The sequence below is a fragment of the Megalopta genalis genome, chromosome 6 (genome assembly GCF_051020955.1).
Source record: "Megalopta genalis isolate 19385.01 chromosome 6, iyMegGena1_principal, whole genome shotgun sequence".
Classification (NCBI taxonomy): Eukaryota; Metazoa; Arthropoda; class Insecta; order Hymenoptera; family Halictidae; genus Megalopta; species Megalopta genalis.
In genome coordinates, this window is record NC_135018.1 from 4,818,128 (window position 1) to 4,840,500 (window position 22,373).

Consider the following 22,373-nt stretch of genomic DNA (forward strand, 5'->3'; position numbering starts at 1 on the left):
GCAATGATTGATCGATCGCGATCGAAGTCAGCATCACAAGTGATCACAGTGGTGCCTAATTATATAGAAAAGAATTCTTCCGATGCATGCACCGCGAAACTTTAGAATGAGAATTTCTAGGTGTTCGGCCGACCCGAACCGGCCTAATTGTTTTATTACTTTATTCTTTTCTTGTCCATCATTTGTGCGAGTTACGTACGATAGCCACATCTCTAGCAATCCGTGTCGTAAAATATCTCTCCTTCCGATTATACGACAAGTACTAAACCCAAGAAATCCGAAGACAATACCTTTATGGATATTGCCATTTTCGCCTAGCATGCCAAATTCCAACATTAAGTTCTTTAGTTTCCGTTTACCATTGCCCAGAGTTACGGAACTCGCAGACACAAGGCAACGCGAGGATCAACCATCCCCCACAATGTTACCTTCCTGCAACGGGATCCACGGGGGCGGAATTCGAACCAACTAGACAATCACATCGAAAATAGCATCAACGAATCAGCACATTTTTGAGACAGCACACACCCACACCGACATTATAAAACACACAACATCCAGCACTCACGTGGTCATTCTTGATCAGTCGAACTACACAGCCAATTCAACCGCTTAGCCCTTCGTTCTACCGTCCACAGTTTAACCCTTTCGCGCCGAGCGCCGCATATATGCGGCATCGAAATGAAGTGTACACAGAAGACGCGGATGTGTAATTTGTAGCAAAAATGATAAAAGAACGGATTCGCGGTACGAGTGCAAAGATTGCGACGTTGGCCTTTTTAAATTAGAAATGTAAATATACTTGTCACATCGGAGCAACGATTGTTTTATTCGGCACAGTTATTATTCAAGACTTGAACAACATATATACAGAAACCACGCGCGCCGTGCATATTTCCGGAGCGAGTTTCCGTTCGGTGACGGTGCTTCGGCGGATGGAGCTGCCGTAGCGAAAGGGTTAACCGTGTAGAAAGTGAAATAAAGTTACAAGTGTTACAAACATCGTGTGTTCATTCATCTAATTTAATATCCTTAGAACCCGACCAGGTTGTAGGGAATTCGTTTTGATACGCGTTGTCACAGGAAATCCTGAGTTGAAGATTTACGCCCTTCAACGACGCCGAAATTAGAACGGCATCACAGCGCGATACAACGAACACTAGGTACTATTTTTATATACATAATGTATGTTTGAATCTACGATTATACGATTATTCATAGCAGAATTTTTCTTAGAAGAATTGACCGTTTCACAAGTAGAATGTTGTATGCACTCGCAGGCGATCCCGCTTTTAAAAACGGTTAGTTTCGCAGCACAGGGAAGCCGCTGCAAATGGTCGGGAACTTCTGCTACATATGGTACGTGCGAGCAACAGGAGGTTATTTGCTAGATAAATCTTGACCCGCCTCCTTGCATGCCGCGCGATACCCGATCGACGTTCGGTCCGATCGTGTACACGTTAGAGAGAGTAGACCTCATTCACGTGTGTTGTCGATGCAACGGCCGCGTTCACTTCGCCTTACCCTACCTTGCCTATCCTACGCCCTGCACCTGATACCGACCACGTAGCCGTTGCATTGGTCTGCTCACTCTTCTCTAACGCCGATCATCGTTTCCGCGCTTCAGCCTTATCGGCCCCTTTCGTTCCGAACTGCTAATACTGTTACGTCAATAATTACGAGCGCGATAACAGTCTGGAGGCGGACGCTCCTATATTAAACCCCGGTCACGGCTTTTGAGACCGTTCGGTCAACTATGATGACCGTGGGTTTTACGCGTTTTACAACTTGCAGCGCACGCTGCCGCTAAAATCCATGCGAACATCTTTTAACTGTACATGAGATTTCCCCGTTTTTGTGTCTTTAAACTGAAAAAAAACAGAACGAATTGTGGCACTACCTAACAATTACTGAATATCATGCATTTATGGAAATCAGGATGAACAGTGATAGAACATTTTCATCTTATTAAAATTATTAGAGAGAGAGAGACACGTAATTTCATCCACCCACATTTTTACATAATTGATGCTGATAGTTTTTGCATAACGATCCGCTGTCTAGGTGTTACGTATAATTTGTTATGAAATTGTTTCAACAGATATACTTTAGCGATAATAATAAAGAAGAATTCAGAAATAAAGAAGACATTAACACATCGCTGTTTTTCATTAAAAGTGATTATATAACTTAAGCGATGTATGTTTCTTAACTTATGTCGCGCAGCTTTTGTCTTATTTCTTCGATTCAATTTAATTATGCTATTTTCAGTTCCAACCTATGTATCTTAGAAGATAGAGAATATACCGAAATGTATCAAACAAATACGTTGTTTCTTAACTTTTGTCGGTAAGTGTATTTCTTGAACAATTTACAAGGGTTGAGCACAAATATACTTGAACGTACTTTTTCAAAATCTCCATTAAAAAAGACGACCCTTTCGAAGAATAGTTTACAACATTGGCTAAAAGTAGATCCAATTTCATCATCCGAGTATTAACGCTACCACCAGTGCGAACGGATTTCGAGGAACTCCTGAACCCATTTACATTTCGAAGAGAAATGTACCTTGCAAGTTGATTTCTATTTATTTATTACCGATTGTGTGGTATAGGCGCAACGATCGGGTCGTCGTTATACTACTGTGATCAAAAAGTAAGGTGAATTTGTTTATAAAATGCAAATTCTTTATTTATTCTTCCAAATCAATTTCATCCCCTTCAAAGTAATCCCCGTCCGATAAAACGCACTGTTTCCGACGCTTTTTCCAGTCCTCGAAACAGTCGGAATAGTCTTTTTCCGGTATAGCCTTCAAGACCTTCTTCGATTCGGTTTTTATCTCCTCAATCGTGTCAAAACGGCGTCCCCGCATTGGCTTTTTGAGTTTGCTGAATAACCAGAAGTCGCACGGAGCCAAATCAGGCGAATACGGTGGTTGCGGAACGATATGAGTCGAGTTTTTGGCAAAAAAGTCGCGAAGAACCAATGCAGTATGACATGGCACCAATCGAGACTTGACGCGTTTGAGACACAAAACATCCTTCAAAATGGTTTGGACTGAGCCAAATGATATTCCAACACTATCAGCGAGGTCTCTCATTGTCAGTCGACGATTTTCAAGCACCAAATCTTCGATTTTTTTGGACGTGGCCCTCGTCGGTAGACGTTGATGGTCGTCCAGAGCGCGGTTCGTCTTCAACGCGTTCTCGGCCCGCTTTGAACTCGTTGTACCACTTATAAATGTTTTTTTGTGCCATAGTTTGATCACCAAAGGCCTTCCGCAACATTTTCAACGTGTCCGCACAAGAATATCCGTTCCGCAAACAAAATTTGATGCAAATTCTTTGCTCAACAAAATCACCCATTGTAAAAATCGAAAAATTCACTTTTGGTCGTTTACTAAAACACGTGTAACTCGGAGATAATTAAACCTTTTAACAAACAGACGCTTGGCAATTGTTATAGACAGTCCTACCAACCTAGGAAAAAAACAATTGCCTGCCTTCCTAATGTCCGGGAGTTTTAAATGACAATTTCACCTTACTTTTTGATCACAGTAGTAAATCGCAGGTCATACGCACCATCGAAATCGTGGTGCAGGTGGGTTAAAACAGTGTCCTCGAAGCTTGTGTGTCGGCGACTTGATTGAAACCGTTAGACGAACCGAATCGTTTTCCGATTATCAGCTCCATTTGTCACGTTTCAGACTTGCGGCTCTATCCCTGCCCAGCGAAAAGGAGCATCGCGGTCCGACACGCCTCGAGAAAGTGTTACGGCGCGTCGTGCGAGGCGACCTTGGCACGTCGTGGAGACGCGCGTTGGAACGTTTCGTAAATTGCCGGAAATTTCCGTGGGAAAACTGCGTGTGCACTTCGTTGGAGAGTGTGGTGACGTACCTACCACGCGTAACAAGCGGCGAGTATCGGGTGCGCACCACTGTTCGCCGTATCCTCCTACATGGTCCGCCACTTACCGTGGCTAAATACTTTTCTGTCGATTTCTGGGACGCCGGGGAGATTCGTTCTCACGTTTCGCTGGACAACACTGGCAATTCCTGTCGATCACCTGTGTGCTAATAGTTTTCTTCGAAGTCCTCGCATTCATGCAAAATTGGTTAATTAACATAGGTACTATGAAGCGCTATGATTTCTCACATTATCGCAGCTCATAATGAACATTTCATACATGATCCACTAAATATGAATGTTATTCATTCCTCCTGAAACGAAACGAAATTTGATTCCTTTGTTATGAGACACGCGAGAAATAAATATTCTCATTCTGTGAAGGAAATTATTAATAACGAAGAAGTGCTAATCAAGGTAGCTGTGAAAGAAATCGTAGTATAAGGGGTTAATAATATGTTAATTTAGGTACGATTTGTGGCTCTCGTGCAGAGACCTATTGAACGTAACACTCTAATTTCCGTAAACAACATAGCGAATTAAAGTTGCGTCCACCTCGGATATTCTGAAGGTATCACAAAGATTTGTGATATCACCTGCGTTTCGAGATCGTAGTTTCTGGTCAATAGTTGTTGACAAAAAGAAGATCGGGAGATCGATCCAGAAAGAAATTACGCTTAACATTTAACAATTGACGGTATACTAGAAACTTATTGTTATAATTGTTAATTATTGTTATTGTAAATAAACAGTTGCATTCTGAGTCTTTATAATAAATATGTACATATATTCAGCGGCGAGATGGGAAGCTCAAGCATCCACAAGAATATATTTAGTATTAATTAAAATCAGCTTAACATTTCAACAAAAGTACAACTTAAATGTAGACAGCTCAAACACAGGTACAAGGAATTATTTCACCTGTTGTTCAACATAATACATTTCCTAAACTTATAACAGAAAAGATCAACGAGTTTAGAATATACCTTTTTGTAGGATCACCGTTCTAAGATGTGCATGTTCGAAGAAAGTATTTGAAGATCATAACATAAGCAATTCTAATCACTTTGTAACACCCTTCTAGGCGAAGTGGAAATTTTTCATATTTTAACTACTGTTTGTTCACATTGAAATCTTTATTTCAAAATACACTTTATGAAAATTTGTTGACTGCGTTGAGGTTAAAGCAGCTATTGTTGCGGCAAATTTTAACTTTCCAATTTCAATTTTATTACTTGAATTATGTTAATTTTGTAGGCAACACCACATTCACGTATAGTGAAAGAAAGAAATGACACTAATACTAGAGACTTTTGACTCCATCTTCTATTACACTCCATCCTACTCGCTTATATATATATATATATCTTACTTCTCTGATTATTCTTTAGTTTGAAAATATAATTATAGCATTCTGCAAACATATCGCTCGATCAAATCCACCTGAACTGTCGCAAAAAGTGACGACCAACCCCTCCTCACTCAATTACCCTTGTCAGATTTCTCCGAACGATCCGTTCCTTATTGTCACGAAAAAAAAACGTGCATGCGAGGGGTGCAATTATTCGTCAACCGGAAGTGACAATTTACATTCCTGGTCACGCGTCTCTGTTCGAAACCCCCATTCGTAGTTCCGACGGCAGGTGTAGCGTTCACCCCCATAAATGACCGGATATTTTCTGTGTCGGTACGTGCATTACCGTAGGAAACGGTCACAGTACGAATTAGTGTGGTGGTAATGCCGGGCTGTGCAACAAGTGCGACTCGAAGGTATCAGGTGCATGCACCATTGGAAGAACATGGTACGTTGAGCGCGGCCGTTAAAGATCGACCACGGCACGTGACCGGGACTCGTCTCGATGCACGGGAAAAACGATACCTTCGCTCTTCGCACGGATATGCAAAGCAAACGGGAACCGGATCGGGTCCTCGCGGAAATGTCGCGACAACAAAACTGCCGGGATATTCGATTGCATGCTACTTTCGCGACGTTCGACTCGATCCTTGCAATATTGTTCCTATCAGTAACTTTTCGCGCCTCGTTTCACAGTGCGACTTGAATTTCCTGCTTCACCTGTAACGACTATATATACAGTAAATTCTTTCCAATTGTCCCTCATCTTGTAAACAAAAATGAACAACATAGGAGGCGGCTCGTTTTTATAGTTGTTGACAATCGGCGAGTATAAAAACGAGCCACGAGGCTCGAATAATCGTGTCTCCTCTTCCAAAATTGTCCACATTGGTTTACACGCTGATGGACAATTGGACAGAATTTACTGTACCGTTCAATTTTGGAAAACTCTTTATTGGCCTTTTTTTTAAATCGTTTCGCGAAATATAGATTTCTCCAGAAACAAATGAACAATACCTAGTATAATAGTTTTTCACAATGATATAGTCAGGCGATACAACACCATCTTGATGAAAACAATTAAAACTACGGAATATTTGGAATTGTCTTCTTTTCAATAAATTTGAGAAAAGAAAGATATACTTTAATTGCAAAACTATAATTACACATTTTTCATATATAAGGTATAATAAACGCTATTTAACACTCATCGACAAATAATAACGGATATTGAACAAATGAGCAGATTTTTTGGTAATTAGAGTAATTGTAACTAGTCCTTTATCGATCTTTTTGGGAATTAATGTTATATGTCATTTATTATAAATAATATACATATTATAATAAATCGACAAACATTATAATTGGTACATATGCTTCCACATAGAACTGTCCACAGAAAGAAATTTCGTTAATGAAATCTGCACAATAAATCCACTTATTGAGTATTGTATTCCAAATATTATAGAGGAAAACAATTTTCTGTATTTTACAAACGATGCCTAACTTTTAGTCAGAATACAAAAGCACTCTCATTAATTATTAACTGTTAATCCTTTGCAGTCGAGCGGTGATTCCAAAGCACCGCTAAAAATTGTCATATCACGTTTTAAAATAATTTTAATATTACCAAATTTGTTTTATTTTATAAAACTGTTGAAAGTGTAATTGCAGCACGAGTCACAGAATTCAATTGCCTATGTATAAAATGCACTACGTTATACAGGGTGTCCCAAAATTATGGTACTTCCGGGAAATGAGAGGTTCCTGAGGATATTTAAAGTAACTTTTTCCTCACCGAAAATGCAATCCGTGGCTTTGTTTACAAGTTATTAAAGATAAACACTGATCAATGAGAGGCCAGCTCGTCTGGAACAAGCATCCGAGCCAACGAGCGGACGAAGCCGCTGAACAGTTCCGTTCATTGGCTCGGCCGTCTCACGTCACCTGATCTTGCCTTTCATTGGTCACTGTTTTTTGTTAATAACTCGTAAACAAAACGGTGGGTTGCATTTGTGCTAAGGAAAAAGTTACTGCAAATGGCCTCAGGAATCCTTCATTTCCCGGAAGTACCATATTTTTTAGGACATCTTGCATAATAATGAAAATGCTGCAAGTCAGAAACACTATTTTGAATTTCGAATTAAATATACCACAAAGTTAATATACCATACGTGCATGAAGATGCTTGATCTGAAACCCGCAATTTTCGAATGTTCGCAAAGCCGGAAAAGGTTTTAGTAGTTGCGCGCGAAAGCAAGGCGTATCGGAAACAAAAAGGGAGAAAACAGCAGATTTCAATGAGTGGATAGGAATTAACGTGGTCATTATTGGATAGCGTGGCACGGAATTCGTACAGCGTGGCGCAGGAAGTTGATTTTAATACACGCAAGATGATTGACACGCTTTTATGATTCCTAATGGACTGACCCGATCGACGCGATGCAACATGAAGTGCTTCATGGCGCGCAACAAGGGGGCACCGAGCATGCTATCCCGGCGCGGTAAACAGTTTTAAATCGAAACATCAGGAATATATCACGTTTGACGCGCACGCATTCCATGCTGCACCGCGTGATGCATCGCATGCTGCACCGGCGCGGAGAGAGGCAAGAACGCGCGCGCGTGCGCTTGCAGCTCGAGTTAGAGAGGACATTAATTAAAACCGGCGGCGACTCTAAAATTAGCGCGATTTTCGTGTTTTGACGGTGCACGAATGCAATGCCACGTCGGCTCACGAGACTTCTGACACGCATCGCTGACTTTATGCTGTGATTTTGTCATGCTTAAATAACACGCGCGACGGGAAAGTAAACTCTGTCCGATTATGGCCGTCGTGCGCGGAGGTAATGGTCGATTTCTGACTCAAAAATTCTCTACGCACTTACCATGCTATACGAACTGTCGACTCGTAAAAGTATAGAACGCACACAAGAGCCACGTAATTATTGTTTCTATTCATTTCTATTCATTGTTGTATCCACATGTGTTACATTATAACTAAACAACGGCATCAGTTGCATCAGTTGCAAGACGTAAGTGCCGAGCACAATTTTATTTCCGTTTTGAACAATTTTAATAAGTTCAAATTAATACATCAAAATTTTGTATTTTTTTACACTAACCGAACCGAACCTTTAAAGTGACTCGTACGTGTTACCTTATAAAAATGACAAAACTCAATTTATTTAGATATTTTGCAATTTTTATATTAATATATGTCCGGCTGAATAAATTTTATTAATGGTTTCCGGTAAAAGCGTTTTTATAATTTCAATAATTGTATTATACCTTTTTTTCAATTGAATTGCAGGGTAAGAACACAATGATATTCAAAATTTAATATTTCCTTCGCCAAAATTTTGGAAAATTTTGTAGTTAATATTTGAGTGGGTGATAATCACAGTGACGTACGACAAATTTTACTAACATGTATATTGTTTACCGATCAAATTTATTGTTAAGATAATGTAGAGTCAAGTTAATTTATAGCAACTTCATAATTTATTTAACTTGTCTTTGTAACAAAGTGTCTGAGCTAGACGCCTGAAATTTTATGAAACCTACATTCTTAAGACGAAAAAATTCTACATCCGAAAAAGATATTTGCGTTCCATAGGAATTCATTATCGCAAGTTCTGCGTCCCGTGAACGAACGTTTCGGATCGTTCTCGTGCATCCGTGTTGAAAGATGGCGGAGTGCTTCTATCGCCGTCTCTAAATCCATTGCGGAGCCTCTATACCTCCTCATTACCACTCAATGAGCCGTAACCAATTAAATCCGCGAGAAATTAGTGGTAGATTTATACCCAACGCTTCGTTCTGGTGATCTAGTATCGGCTTGATGATCGTTGCGAAGAAATCGTCGCGACTCGTGCCGCAAGTTAATTAGTTATTACATATTCGATGAAAGATTGGATTTCCGTCACATTAGAGTGTGATTTATAGGAGCTCGAGTTTCAAGTGTATCCCTTCTGCGATTTATTGTACGTTCGCGATATTGAGTGTGCTGCACTGTAATAGCAGGCAATCGGTATCGTTCTTTATGGAAATTAGAATTTACTCCCAAGATAATTCAAAATGTACGCTATCGTAAGTAGAACTCTATACAATTACAGATCTGTTTATATTATGTTGTAAAAATGAGAACTAGCCAAAATTTCAATTCTTGTACCAAGAAACATTAATGCACTAAACCTATCATTATTGCGATATGTTCAATTAAACATAGTCCGATTTCATTTCAATGATCATACTTTTGAAGAGTGTCGGAGAAATTTTGCGCATGTAAATCAACATTTCTTTCATTTCTGTCATAAATCCGTGAAATTGGTGGTCTAATTAGACATACATTCAAATGGTAAAACTAAACTTAATTACTCTAATCAAGATTTTATGAAAGCTGTAATAAAATCTCAAATATTTGTACTCCTAATGATAAACTAATTATAAATAACAATACTAGAACCAATTTTTTAAATATTGTATCAAGTTCTGAAAGTATAGAACGACCATTGAAATCACATGATCTCATACAATAATTTCCGCATAATGAACAAACGTTTCGTTCTATTTCAAAGCGAAATCAAACTACTGTAATTTTCTGCTACCAAAAAAGTTTATTCTCAGCAGAAGCGATTGGAATCGATGAAAGAGCGCACCCACTCTGATATCGACGTCTCGTTCCGGCTCATTTGTTAACAGGGCGATTTTCCTCGATCGGTCAGCGGGAAATTGCGAATCGAAGTGCGCGAAGATATCGAGATCGAGGAGGACGCTTATTTACGGAGCAGATCGTGCATCGTCGTTCCTAATAATTCAATAAGCGACGCGCGGCAACAATTATTCCACTTGTCCGATGCAATCGAGCCTGATTGGAGTTAACTGCGCCGCGCGCGTGTACATATCGAGCCGAGCAAGAAAGTGTATAAGCTCGTACCGACTCCCTGATTGATACAGATGACTACATCCGAGTGATGTGTGGGCCCCGCAGAAGTAGGCGCACGAGAACAGGTTCGAGCATTCCCGCGAATCCTCCCCGAACGACGAAAAAACGGCAGAGCCACTTGTCGCATTACCAATCCGTGACAGCTGTGCGGTGACAGTTTTCGTGTTCTTACTTCGCGCAGTCTTTATCAAAATTATCTTTTTACCACTTTTCATGGGAAAATTCCAAGTTTTCTATGAATAAGCTCTGAATTTGTGATGGAAATTGAACACTAGAACTATCGAGCCCTAAACATGAAGAATGTATACTGTTTGATAACGATAAGATTGGATTTACTCAAACCTCGGACGATTTTTATTATGATCAGGCTCCGGATGTTTATGCAAAATAAAAATTGCCTACGTTAATTCTAAGAAATGTAAGTCAGATGAAGATGTCTTTCCTGTTTTCATAATAGTAACAAGTTGAAGATAATATAATATCTTTAAATTCATCTAACGTTTTCATGGCTTTGTTTTTAACTTAAGAAAATCGAAACATTTCTCATAGAAACGTTTTTATAATTCCAGTAGCTGTGAAAGAAAAAATCAGAGACCATTTTGAGAGATCATTTTGACAGGTTTGGTAGTTTTAGTAGAAAAATATTTTCGCAGTGTTGATTAAATTTGTTTTCCACACGATCTTCCATGTGGAAACTCTAAATTATCAGAACAAGCTCTGTGAATCTGCAATGAAAATTTAAATTAAAAGCTTTGGAGAATTTTATCCATTTATCATTTCTGCGTGAATAATGTTCTTTCAGTTATGTATTACAATGTTCTTTCCAGTTATCTATTGCCATCGCAACACGATCATGGTGTCGTGCACGGTACCATTTCTGTGCTCTTTGTAATTTGAATATTCATCGTTCAGAAAAAATTTAATTCAGGTTACAGTTTTTTTATATATTCAGCTCGAGGTATTATTTAAATATATTACCGGCACCGTGGGAAGTAAACACCATTGTTCCATTGTTTTACATCACTGTAATCAGTGATATATGCCGGCAATATTCAGACAACCCATTAAATTCTTTCATTTATAAATAATGTTTATACTTTTTCTGAGCAGGTATTGCATAACGCTTTCTATTTTGTTGTGCTTATTTATTAGATATATCGTCGCAAACAAACACACTATATCTGACTCTCCTGACTCTACCGAAAGCTTTCTTCACAATACTAAATGTAAGTGTTTCACAGTTCGTTAAAAATGCAACAAACAATTAACGTTATTGGTATTAATAACTTGTATAAAATTTCAAGTTTCCAAATATCAATAAAAAGAAGTTAAGTTAAATAAATAATTTGTATGTATGATTTTATTATTGTTTCACTAAGTTTCACTAAGTTTTCTTAACACATCTTCTTAACCTAACTTCAAACTAGTCTCCTTTATCTTATTGCACATACACGTAAAATAAATAAGTTCAGTTCCGATAAATGGAAAAGTTATTTAAAAATTATTTAAGCACAAAATGATTTCAAGTCTAGTACATTTGACATGTCGCTTCTCTGGCATGTGTCTATAAATCATACGTAAATGATAATCGTCTATCCAATCGTAACGATAGTAAAGGGAAACAGGGATGCAGATTTGTAAAACAATTTCTATTTCGCGTTCTAATATCTAATATCCTACGGAACAGAAATCAAGTATATAACATCCACTTGTATAAATTCGTTCATGAAAACGTAACTAACTGAAAGAAAGCAACGTTGAACAAACCAAACAGAAAGTAAACTTAAAGCATTGTACAGCACAGTAGATTGTTACGAGTGCAAAGTGCAAGGGTATGCCATCGCGCAGCTAATAAGTCTTCCGACCATTTTCCTCGGAGCATCCAATAAATTACCTTCGCATTTAAAAGTAGCCAGCCAGCGTGAGATTACAACAAGGTATCGCCTCCGGGGAAGCGTTATCTCCCGAAGAAGACGGCAAAGGTTGCGCGATTGTACCGTTTTATCTCGGCGAAGGAGGGGAGCGATACACGCTGTTCGCCATCGAATCGGTCGCGAATTAGAAATTAGCTGTCGCGCATTTGCATATTGTGCAGGTGGCCGGTCGTAGCCGGACCGGTCACTGTTTTCAGGGTAAAACGGGTTCCGGCTCGGGGAAAAAAGACTCGCGCCGAGTAACCGATCGGTCGCAGTCGGCAGGAAACCAGTGCAATAAAGCTTCATGATCTATAATATCGTGACATTAGCGAACGTTAACGAAAAGTGTCAATCGAAAAAATTCGCAGTCTAAAAGCCACCTGTCACGCGCGGTCGCGAGCTGTACGCCCGCGGCTGCGATCGTTGCTTCCGCCGCCTGGGAATTATTTCAGTGCAGATAGGGATCGTGGAAACAACCGTGGTTGACACGTTCCCAGATCTCGATAATATTAATTGATTCCACGTCAGAGTCGACGAGTCGTTAAATTCGCGGCTCGAGCGCGATCGTAAATTACTGCTCGATGGAAATCCGCTGGAAACCTACTTTGTTCGGCGATAACGACGCCGTGCAAACTCGTTGAAACGAACCAAGACAAGTAACAAGTTCGATGAGACTATCGAGTCCGCGGAATTACCGGATTCGCTTTGCGTCCGCGAATGAAGCGATCATTGCGCGCTAACAGTGAGACGAAAGCTCGTTCAAAAGAAGCGATCGGTTTTGAAAGGGCGATAGCCACCGGTTCAAAGGTTCGAATGTAACGCGTCCGTTGCGGGAAACGAAGCTGTAGCGGTTTCAGCCCGAGCCAGGAGCAATAACCACTCGGAGAGCCGAATGAGCGGCAGGGTGCCATTAAAACCTCATGATTCGTCCATCAAGCTACATTTATCTCGCTCGGGCCCGTAAGAACAGTAATTCCGGCTGAAAACGCGCGCGCAACCGCGGAAAAAAGTCGGCTGGTCAAACAGCGAGCTAGAAACGCTGTAAGAATCCGGCGGTATCTAACTGAGGAGAACGTGGCAACAAGGCGATCAGAAAACGAAGCGACAGACAGTTTCGTTTTTGGGAACGGCGGACAGATAGCCGGCGTTTTATGGTGAAAAATCCGCGGAAAAATGCCGCGGCTACCGGCGAGGCCATCGCCGCTATCTTTCACCTGTCCCGTTCAAGGGAAGTTAACGACTCGGAAGGGTGATCCGAAAGAGATGGCCGAAGCTGCTCTCCGCGGAGCACCAATAAAACCGATCGTGCTCCGCAGTAAATCCATCTGGTGTACTTTCCGCGTCGCAGATACCGCGAGTAGCCGGCGAGTACGCGACCAGATAGCCTCGGCCAGCTGCCTGAACGAGCGCATAGTTGAGGAGGTTCGCAAGTGGAATAGATATATAGGTGGGACGCAATCGGGGCCAGGTGTGGCTCGGCCTGATGCTGGAAGCGGGAGAGCAGATAAGACCCAAGCGTTTCTAGGTTCTCTTGATTTCGATGGTATTTAAATTGTTCGTTATACGCTCAGACGTGATGGCCGAACCATGTAAAAAAAAATCGGTTTTCTAGATACTCGGACTCGCGAGTCTCTTATTTCCTCGGAATATCAGACGCAAAAAGTTCGGATGTCAGAAAAAGTTGCATTTCTCAGCGGCAACTTCTCGTTTTATGTCTCTAGCTCCAGTTTTTAATTCACCTAGTTTGATTAGACGAACATCGGGTGCCTGCAATGTACTTGAATAAACAGCTCTAACGATTACAAATAGACTGCGGATCATTACGGAAAGTCAGAATTTTCTATGGCAAGTGTAAGAAACAAGAGTTGAGAAGAGAAATGTGACTCTTGTGATAGTAATTTCTATAAATTCATCTAATTTCTTCACAGTCTTATATTTCAACTATTCAGTTTACTCGGCTGTACAATAAATCCGTAGTATAATCGTCAGTGTAGCTCAAATCGCTTTTCTAGAGAAAAAAAAATTAGCTACAATTCGATAGAATACGCCAGCATAACCGTACTTCGGCAATGGTACAAATTACAGATATTTAGTTTTCTTTCGTGCACTTAATTTTCATACGTCGCTTGTTCTATTATTGTCATCGTAGTTCTGATTGATTCACAGTTGGCTTAAGACTGTTGACTGCAGTTGCATGCCAAGACAGGTTACGAACAATATAATTCAATCAGGGACGTAAGTCTCAACTATAAACACTAGCCTAGAGTCTACCAGTATTGGTATTATTACCACTACTATTATTACTATATTGGCACATAGTGAAAATTATTTTACTATGTTATTACGGTACTATGTTATTACGGTACTATCTTATAGTAATTATATTTTCTTATATATTGTATTATCTGTATAACCTTTCCTAATGACAGCCTTTAGAAAAATCAACGGAATCTAACTGCACCGAACGCAGTCCGCCATTTTGGTTCTTCGATGACATCTATTATCCAAACCTCACAAATTACTAGTATTTTCGTTATTGGCTTAAGCGGAACCATTCGTTATCGATGAGTATTAAACAGAACGAGATCGCTACCAATCTTCTCATTTCCGCCTCGTAAGCGCGCAAGCGATGATTGTCACAGACAGATGCAACCCTTCTTAAGACAATGGACACGGAAATGAATGGCCGAGGAAGAAATTGGGCAGCTGAAGAACCGAAAAGCATGATCAAAGCAACTGGCTACGTGCGGCGACCACCGGTGCCGACGACTGACTATAAATAGATTCGAGCTACCTGTAGACGTTCTTGGTCCGGTACAGTTGCAAGCTAGGCGGTGCAGCGTACCACACCACATGCGGAGAGTACACGCGACGAGCTTAAGCCATGGTTAACCGTATAACCGCCGCGACGCCGTGCAAGCAACGCGGCATGGCACACCGCAATTAACCACCGGACAACTCGCCAGTCTCTCGGCCAACTAATAAACGAAAGAAGAAGATCGCAACCGAGCGAAGAGGAGAAGAAACAGGGAGAGAGAAGCAGAGAGAGAGAGAGAGAGAGAGAGAGAGAAAGATAGAGGGAGTCGGGCAGCTATGCACCCGCGCCGCATCCTTGACATGGCCGCGATCGAATCGGCCACCACCTAGACCGCATTCCAATCCGCCGGTGACAACCAAGAGATCCACGGTGACGATTCCCGCGATCGACGCCCTGCGGATCCGATCCTCGTTTCCTGCGGTTCGATCGATCCCTTCGGGTGATCGCGCGCGCGTGAGCAAACCGATGTTTCCGGGGTAAACGAGGGGAATGGAAAACGAGCGGACGCACTGAGCAAAGGATCACATAGCTAGCTAACCGGGCTTAGGTCATTATCTGATGATTAGACTGCGGATTTTATGCATTTATGACGTTCGCAGTAATTGTATTACTGCGAACTTGTTAAAAGGATTGAGAAAGTAAGTAAATGTCTACGTAGTACAGTAAATTCTCCCTAATTGATGCTGAGATTGTGCACAAAAGTGGACAATTTGGGAAGAGGAAATACTGTTATTTCAGCCTTGCGGCTCGTTTTTATAGTTATTGACAATCGATAATTATAAAAACGAGCCGCAAGGCTTCACTAATCGTATCTCTTCTTCCCAAATTGTCAATTTTTCTGCACAATCTGAGCGTCAATTAGGGAGAATTTACTGTAGCTCTTACGTCTAGCAATTGATATTGACAATATTATGACGATATTAATTGCAACAAACACGAGCCAAGTAAAAATTATAACTAGATATATTACAAATAAGAAATATTAACACATTCTTCATTAATCGCATCCATGTTGTAGCGTTGATCAGTTAAATAGTAATTCATAAATCACAATACTGTTGAATACATAATCTAGATTATTTTATATAAGAACATACCCAAATTATCAATGAAAAAAACATCTACATATAACATTGAATCTGCAGATGAATAGAAATCGCAGTTGTTTTTGTCGCTGATACAAAAATCGCAATGAAATAATGCGATTACAATAATGCATATAATGAATAATTTTACTATCATTATATGTACGAGAAGCTTAATTATTGTTATCAAACTCTAGAATAAAACACAGCGGGGAAATATCAGAATAATCAACCACAAAAAAATATAGGTATAAAATCAAGTTGTAGACATTTTTTACGCTTTTCCCTTAAAACGTCTGAATTACAATCAAATTAATTATCATATTGTACGCAGTACACGTACTGTATAATATCGTCGATTAATATTGTATAGTCGCGGTTTGAATGAAACAGTGTTTTGCAAACTATCATCTCTTAATGAGAGAATATCATCGAGGGAAAATGTACAATAGATATATTAATAATGAAAATCAGCGAGTGTTTATGCAAGATATTTTGAGTCAATTTTAAGAAACAAAAACGTTAAATAAAAATAAGTAATTCCAGTGACACGACAAACAATATAACAGCGTTTACGGTTTTTCGGCACATAATTATTACAATACATACACAAAATCCGAAGTTCAATGATTAAAAAGATGTTTGAAACACCTTAATCATCAGAACTTTATTAAATTCGAAACTATGTTTCATTTTCTACGCGTGCACAAGAACTTTTATCACGAGGAAATCGCGCGAACGGGTCGATTTTCTGTTAACAATCAAGTGAGATCAAGTTTAGAAATTGATTTACAGTTCTAGAGCGACAGATATAGATAAAGATATAGGAGATAAGAATTCAAGAAGACGAACTCACGACGAACATCCTCGAGAGCCAAACGTAGCGAGGCAATCATTCACACGATAAAACGTGTCAGTACTCAGAGGGCTTTAATCTCGCTTTAATCTGCGACCGATCGAAGACGCGGGAACAGTAAACCGAGCGCAACGGCCGCCGTTGTTCAGTGTTGATCGCTTCTTTAACCGCATACCCAGCCGCCGGTAATATCATTTTGTTGCCTATGAATGAGCCGTACGAACGGCTGATAGGCGTTAGATTAGATCGGTCGAACTTTTCGAAACGGTTTACCAGCGGGACCGCATTCCTGTTTGCGTGCACGACACGTAATAGGTGCGTAATACCATGGTTCGCCGTTCTGTGTAATTCTCGCCGGCCGGGGATTTCTGGAGGAGGCTGCGAGATCTGTTTCAATCGTTAAGAGAGAAACACAGTCGCGGGAACCGGCACGGCAGAGCCGCGCTGTAAATTTTCTAATAACGATCAGACCGCGTCGCGTCGCATCACGAAAACGAGCTTTCCGGCGGTGCAGTAAATTTTAAGGATTTCGCGTCGCGGTTTTATTGAAGAATTACGCAACCGTTTGAATTTCTTGCAATCTAATGCGACGGTTACTGAGTTTCAAATAAATGTTTCATATCGTTCAGAATTAACGGCCTGAACGATTTTTTTTTTAATGGACTTTAATTCTTCATGATTTCAGAAAGCGATCAATTTTTTCCAACTTTCGAATATATGTAAATAACCATTTAATTAAATGTCAAAAACTGTGTCCAATCATATACCGCTCTTTTCTGTGCCCGTTCGTTGTGAAGATTTATATTCAGTATCGGTTATACGATGCATAAATCGCACTCGGCAAGAAAAAATATATAGTAGAAAACAAAGTACAAACACACAAGAACATGTAACCAAATGTAATTTTTCAAAATACTGTAAAATATTGCATTAAGGTTGAATACCATTTAAAGTGAAATAATCAGACATTACTATTTTTCATAAACAGGTGCGTTACATATATGATACGCTACTTAACACCGGCTTTCGAATTAAGAAAAAATATTTCTTTATAAAAACATCGTTTGTGTTCAATAAAAAAATCACTCTGATCACTGTAAAATTATTAATGTAGAATTAATGTAATCCGGTAGGATAGCAGTCTCAAATAATCTTAGAAATTAGCAATTAATCACCGAAGTTCAGGGAAAAAATTCTTTCCATTTCAAGTTAACGTCTAATGTTGTCGAACCGAAGCCTGCGGAAACATTTGTTTGCTTTCTTTGAAATCTTTTTCAAGCTGTCAGGATGACAATAGCAGGGATTACAGTGGAATCTAATTAGACCCGTCGGGTCAGTGGAAGATAAACACGCGCGACCTTCGATCGATCAATTACGAGCGAGCTTGAATTGTATGGTCCGATGCGAAATGACAGTACAAAATTACTCGGATGTCCAGCTGAGATAATGGTCTTCAAGTCAAGCGAACGTTTGCCGTATGATTGGTTAGAGTTTCCAGCAACTTAAGGCGCACCACAGTGCTGACGGGCATTATTTATTACGAACGTTCAACAGTCACAACGTCGCAAAGAGAATCAAATGAAACGCCCTAAACTCCGAAAATGGATGGCGCGAGTTTGTCATCCTCGAACACAAATATGTATTCCGCCTCGTAAACAGGAATAGAAACCCCGGAGTTTTGAATTCATTCTCTGAATATCTCAATCATTACGTTTAACACTGCTTTGAATTGTCATTTATCTTGAAACATATAAATTAATTCGACGTCTACAGTTTGCGCATACTAAGAGTTAAGATCTAAATTTCGGCTCTGATCTAATCTAAGTCAGTAGTTTTATCCTAAGAAATATTATATGTACATGTACATTTCTTTCACGAACTTACTGTCATAACTCGTGCCATATATTTTACAAAGTTTAAATTCAGCAGAAACTCCCTTATTCGAACATTTATTTTTATAATGTTCTTGAATGAAATTTTGTAGATAATAGAATGTTTTAGTATCAGGATATTACAAGAATGAGCCTTCAGATAAGAGAAGCTCCTACTGTATGCACAAAACTATTGACATCGCGATTTCGATCCGATTACACGATATAACGACGAAGGAAACATCGATCATCCCCCAGCACGCTAATCACCAATACCTAATTCCTGTTATCAACTTTACCGGAACCCGGTGCATCGAAAGTAGCCGAACCCTTCAGTCCTATCGTCTGTCAACCCTTGTTCCCTTAACTGCCGGCGATTTCGGTCCGTTTTCGGCAGCGACCGCCACCTGACGCAACAACTGTCTCGCCCCAAGATGGCAGTTGTCTTTGAAGGCGAGGTTAGAACGGCAGGTAAGGGTGGAAAAATGGGCAGATGCCGGTAGCGCCCGATTAGAAACGAATTTCTCGAAATAATAGGAGCCAAGGCACCGCGGCCCTGCCGATTTTATCTCCGTCGATCGGTCAAGCATTTTCGATCGGCAGATACAGAGATGACGAGCCGTTTGACGCAGGAAACGGGTAGATCTCGCATGTCACGGCGAGGAGGGAGATTACGCGGGATGTTACGCGTAACCCATGAATATTCATTTTACAATGACAATTGAAGCATTTGATGCCTGCAAATCGGAAAAAAAAACTCTCAAGAGGGCGACGGCTTTGTGTCATCGCATGAGAAAATGTTCCGGAGACGAAGAAGATAACCCGATAACTGGTCTACACGAAGAAGAAGAGGATGCAAAGGAAACGGAGCTTCCTGTCTACAATATTAGGTGTTTCAAAGCCTTCCGAGAAAGAAGCACTCTCGCTGCTTTTTACTGCCGACGGATAGGTTTGATACCCGCGTATCATTCTGTATCACGAAATAAAACTCAACAAAACTTCACGAGAATAATGTCAATGGTCCCTCGAACAACGCCCCCGTACCCGTCATCTCGAAAATTATTCCTACCATTTTTTGTGACCCGTCCGCCAGTCATTAACTCCGCCGGTGTATCTATCATTATTACATAGGAGCAGTCGTCTATAATTGGCGAATGTAAACACAGCGTGAGCCGGTCTCTGTGTGCGTGTGAATTGCGTGCGCGTAACCATCGTCGCAGCATTCAGCAGCCGCTTGTGCGCGAATCGCGTTGCAACTCGTGAAGTTCGCATGATTGTACGCTTTTTAGCGGATGACACCTTTTTTTCGTCGGTAAAAATTGATTGAACGTAACGCAATAAATCCAGACCGTGTGCTAAATATTGTCAACGAACGGGACACTGTAATCGAAGATGACTATTAAACTGAATCAACAGCTTTGAATAATGAATTCTTAAGAATCCCAAGCAATTTCGGTGGAAACTTACCCGAATTGGAGCCGCTGCGTCGTTATGGTCGTGTTCGTCGTCTGCCTATATCCCTCGGTTACCGCTTGACCGCGCGTTGAAGTCTCTGAGTATTCACTGAACACGCCGGCAACACTTCACCGTTCGAGCAGCCCGTCGCACCGTTCACAGTGCTTTATCATACCCGCACGATCTTCTTCGTCACAGAATAACCCCTTCGCGATCGATCTCGCCAGTCACCGTGCACCTCAGTTTATCCCTCGAACTCAAAATCCCTGTGGTCTTCGAGCAGCGATAACAATGTAAGGACCCACCGGATTCGTCTCACTTGGAAACTACGAATTTCCTTCCGACCCCGATTCACCCAAGTACAATCGACAGACACGACCGACCACCGTTATCCTTTCAGATCAGATACCCTCGAAGCCGAGCGGATGCACCCTGAACGTCATCCCCGAGATCCCGAACGAGCGACGACGACCCGCGGGCGATACCGGCAACGGTTCGCAGATGCATCCAGACGAGAGATGTTCAGTCACCGTGGATCAGGTGTCCATTAAGACTAACCGGCTCGTTGGTCACCGCTGCGCGAAACCTTCCGGATCGCTGGTCCCGCTGATCGCGTGGCTGGACGCGTGTGATGTCAAGGGTGGGGGCGGTGGTGGTTCGACGGGTGAAAGAGGAAGTGTTTGGCGCCGAGGACGACGGTTGAATTCGCGAGAGGATCGATCGCACAGTTCTCTAATTTCGAAACACGCGGCCGGATGACGAGTGTATCTTCGAAACTGTCTTTGACGGAACGGGCCGGAATAAGAACTTTCCCGCGTTCGGCGAAATTGATGTCGCGTCACAATAGGCGTCCGCGGATGTATCGATACGATCCCGTGATCTCCGATTGTCCATGCGGCGTGTCGAGCGAAGAAGAGAAGACGCTTCACGAGGCTACCGGGATAGACCGGGCACCCTGGTCCCAGCTGGCCTGGTCAGGGATCACGGCGACACCAGCACAACCAGGAACCGTTGAACTGGTCAATCTCGATGAAGGATGACGGTTATCCTTCCGAGGACGAGCAGCCACCGTGGTACCACACGAGCGAGCCTGACCCCGCGCTTACGTCCTGCGTCTTGGTGTCTACGTTCGCCGTTCTACCTCGTGGAGCGTGCAGCAGGAGGCGTGCTGTCCCGGACTGGACTAGCCTGGGCCCCTGGAGTAGAGAGGGCCGGTCGCGCTTCACCTCCGCTTCACCGATCTCCCTCCACTCCGGCAGCGGCACTCCGGCCTCTCTTACTCTCTTTCTCCACCTGGCTGCGTTCCTTCCTAAGCCGCGAACGGAGAGCACCGAGGCTTACCTGTCTCTGCCTCCCCCTTCTACCGCGACCTCTCCTGATATCAGTGGGCCGAGGGGGAGAAACACCGCCAGGGAGAACGTACGCGAGTCAGACAGAGAGGGAATCGTCAAGATAGACGGAGAAGTACGCGACGTCTAGGGTGGAAGGGGACGGGGAGAGTTAAGATGAAAACGGGCCCTCTCTTCTGACTTTCCTCGAGTCCTTTGGTAGTACCAAGACGCCCCCACAATGTCTCGAGGTGTCGAGAGACTGGATCGCGTCAGGTTACCGCTTTGAAGTTGACGAGGCGACGGGGACATCTAGCTCGATTTTAGGAATCTCTGGCGAGAGGATGATACCGTGAACTGCGAGTCTTCGAGATCTAAACCTCGATACACGTGTGACGTCTTTAACAATTTTGGTAACTGTGTCGTGGGCAGTTGCCAGGACGAAATACTGAGTTATCCGGAAAATTTTGCGTTCATGCTATCTTAACTTTGTGATAAAAAAAATAATCGGCACAACGTGTACGTATAGTTGAATATATGATGTGAAAGAGTCCGAATGCTTCAAATGTTTTGTTCTGTTGTTGTTAATATTTCTTGATGTAAAGACCTCCGTTCTTTTCGGTCATCGATTGTTCGTCTATGTTCCTATGTATTATATTGTATTAAACATTATTGATAAAACTCTGCATTTTTCCCAAAAAATGCTTTGATTGTATGCATCATTATACAATACTGCAGCCTATAGTATAAAGATAACCTCGGAGAGGTTTATTAGTTTTTACCTAACTTAATCTTTCCGGGCAACCGAATAGGTCTAATACGTCAAACGGGAAGGCT

At 41.5% G+C, this 22,373-nt stretch overlaps 1 protein-coding gene across 5 annotated transcripts in view; it reads right to left on the bottom strand.

Moving 5' to 3' along the window:
- Window positions 1-21,549, bottom strand: part of sv (paired box protein shaven) — a 248,830-nt gene extending 227,281 nt beyond the window's left edge. The window contains exon 1 of one of the 5 annotated variants that reach the window (XM_076522549.1): window positions 20,221-21,549. The gene's annotated coding sequence lies outside the window, so the exon portion shown is untranslated. The remainder of the gene's footprint in view (window positions 1-20,220) is intronic. The other 4 variants (XM_076522547.1, XM_033476260.2, XM_033476261.2 and 1 more) reach the window with 4 other exon arrangements.
- Window positions 21,550-22,373: the final 824 nt, after the last annotated feature.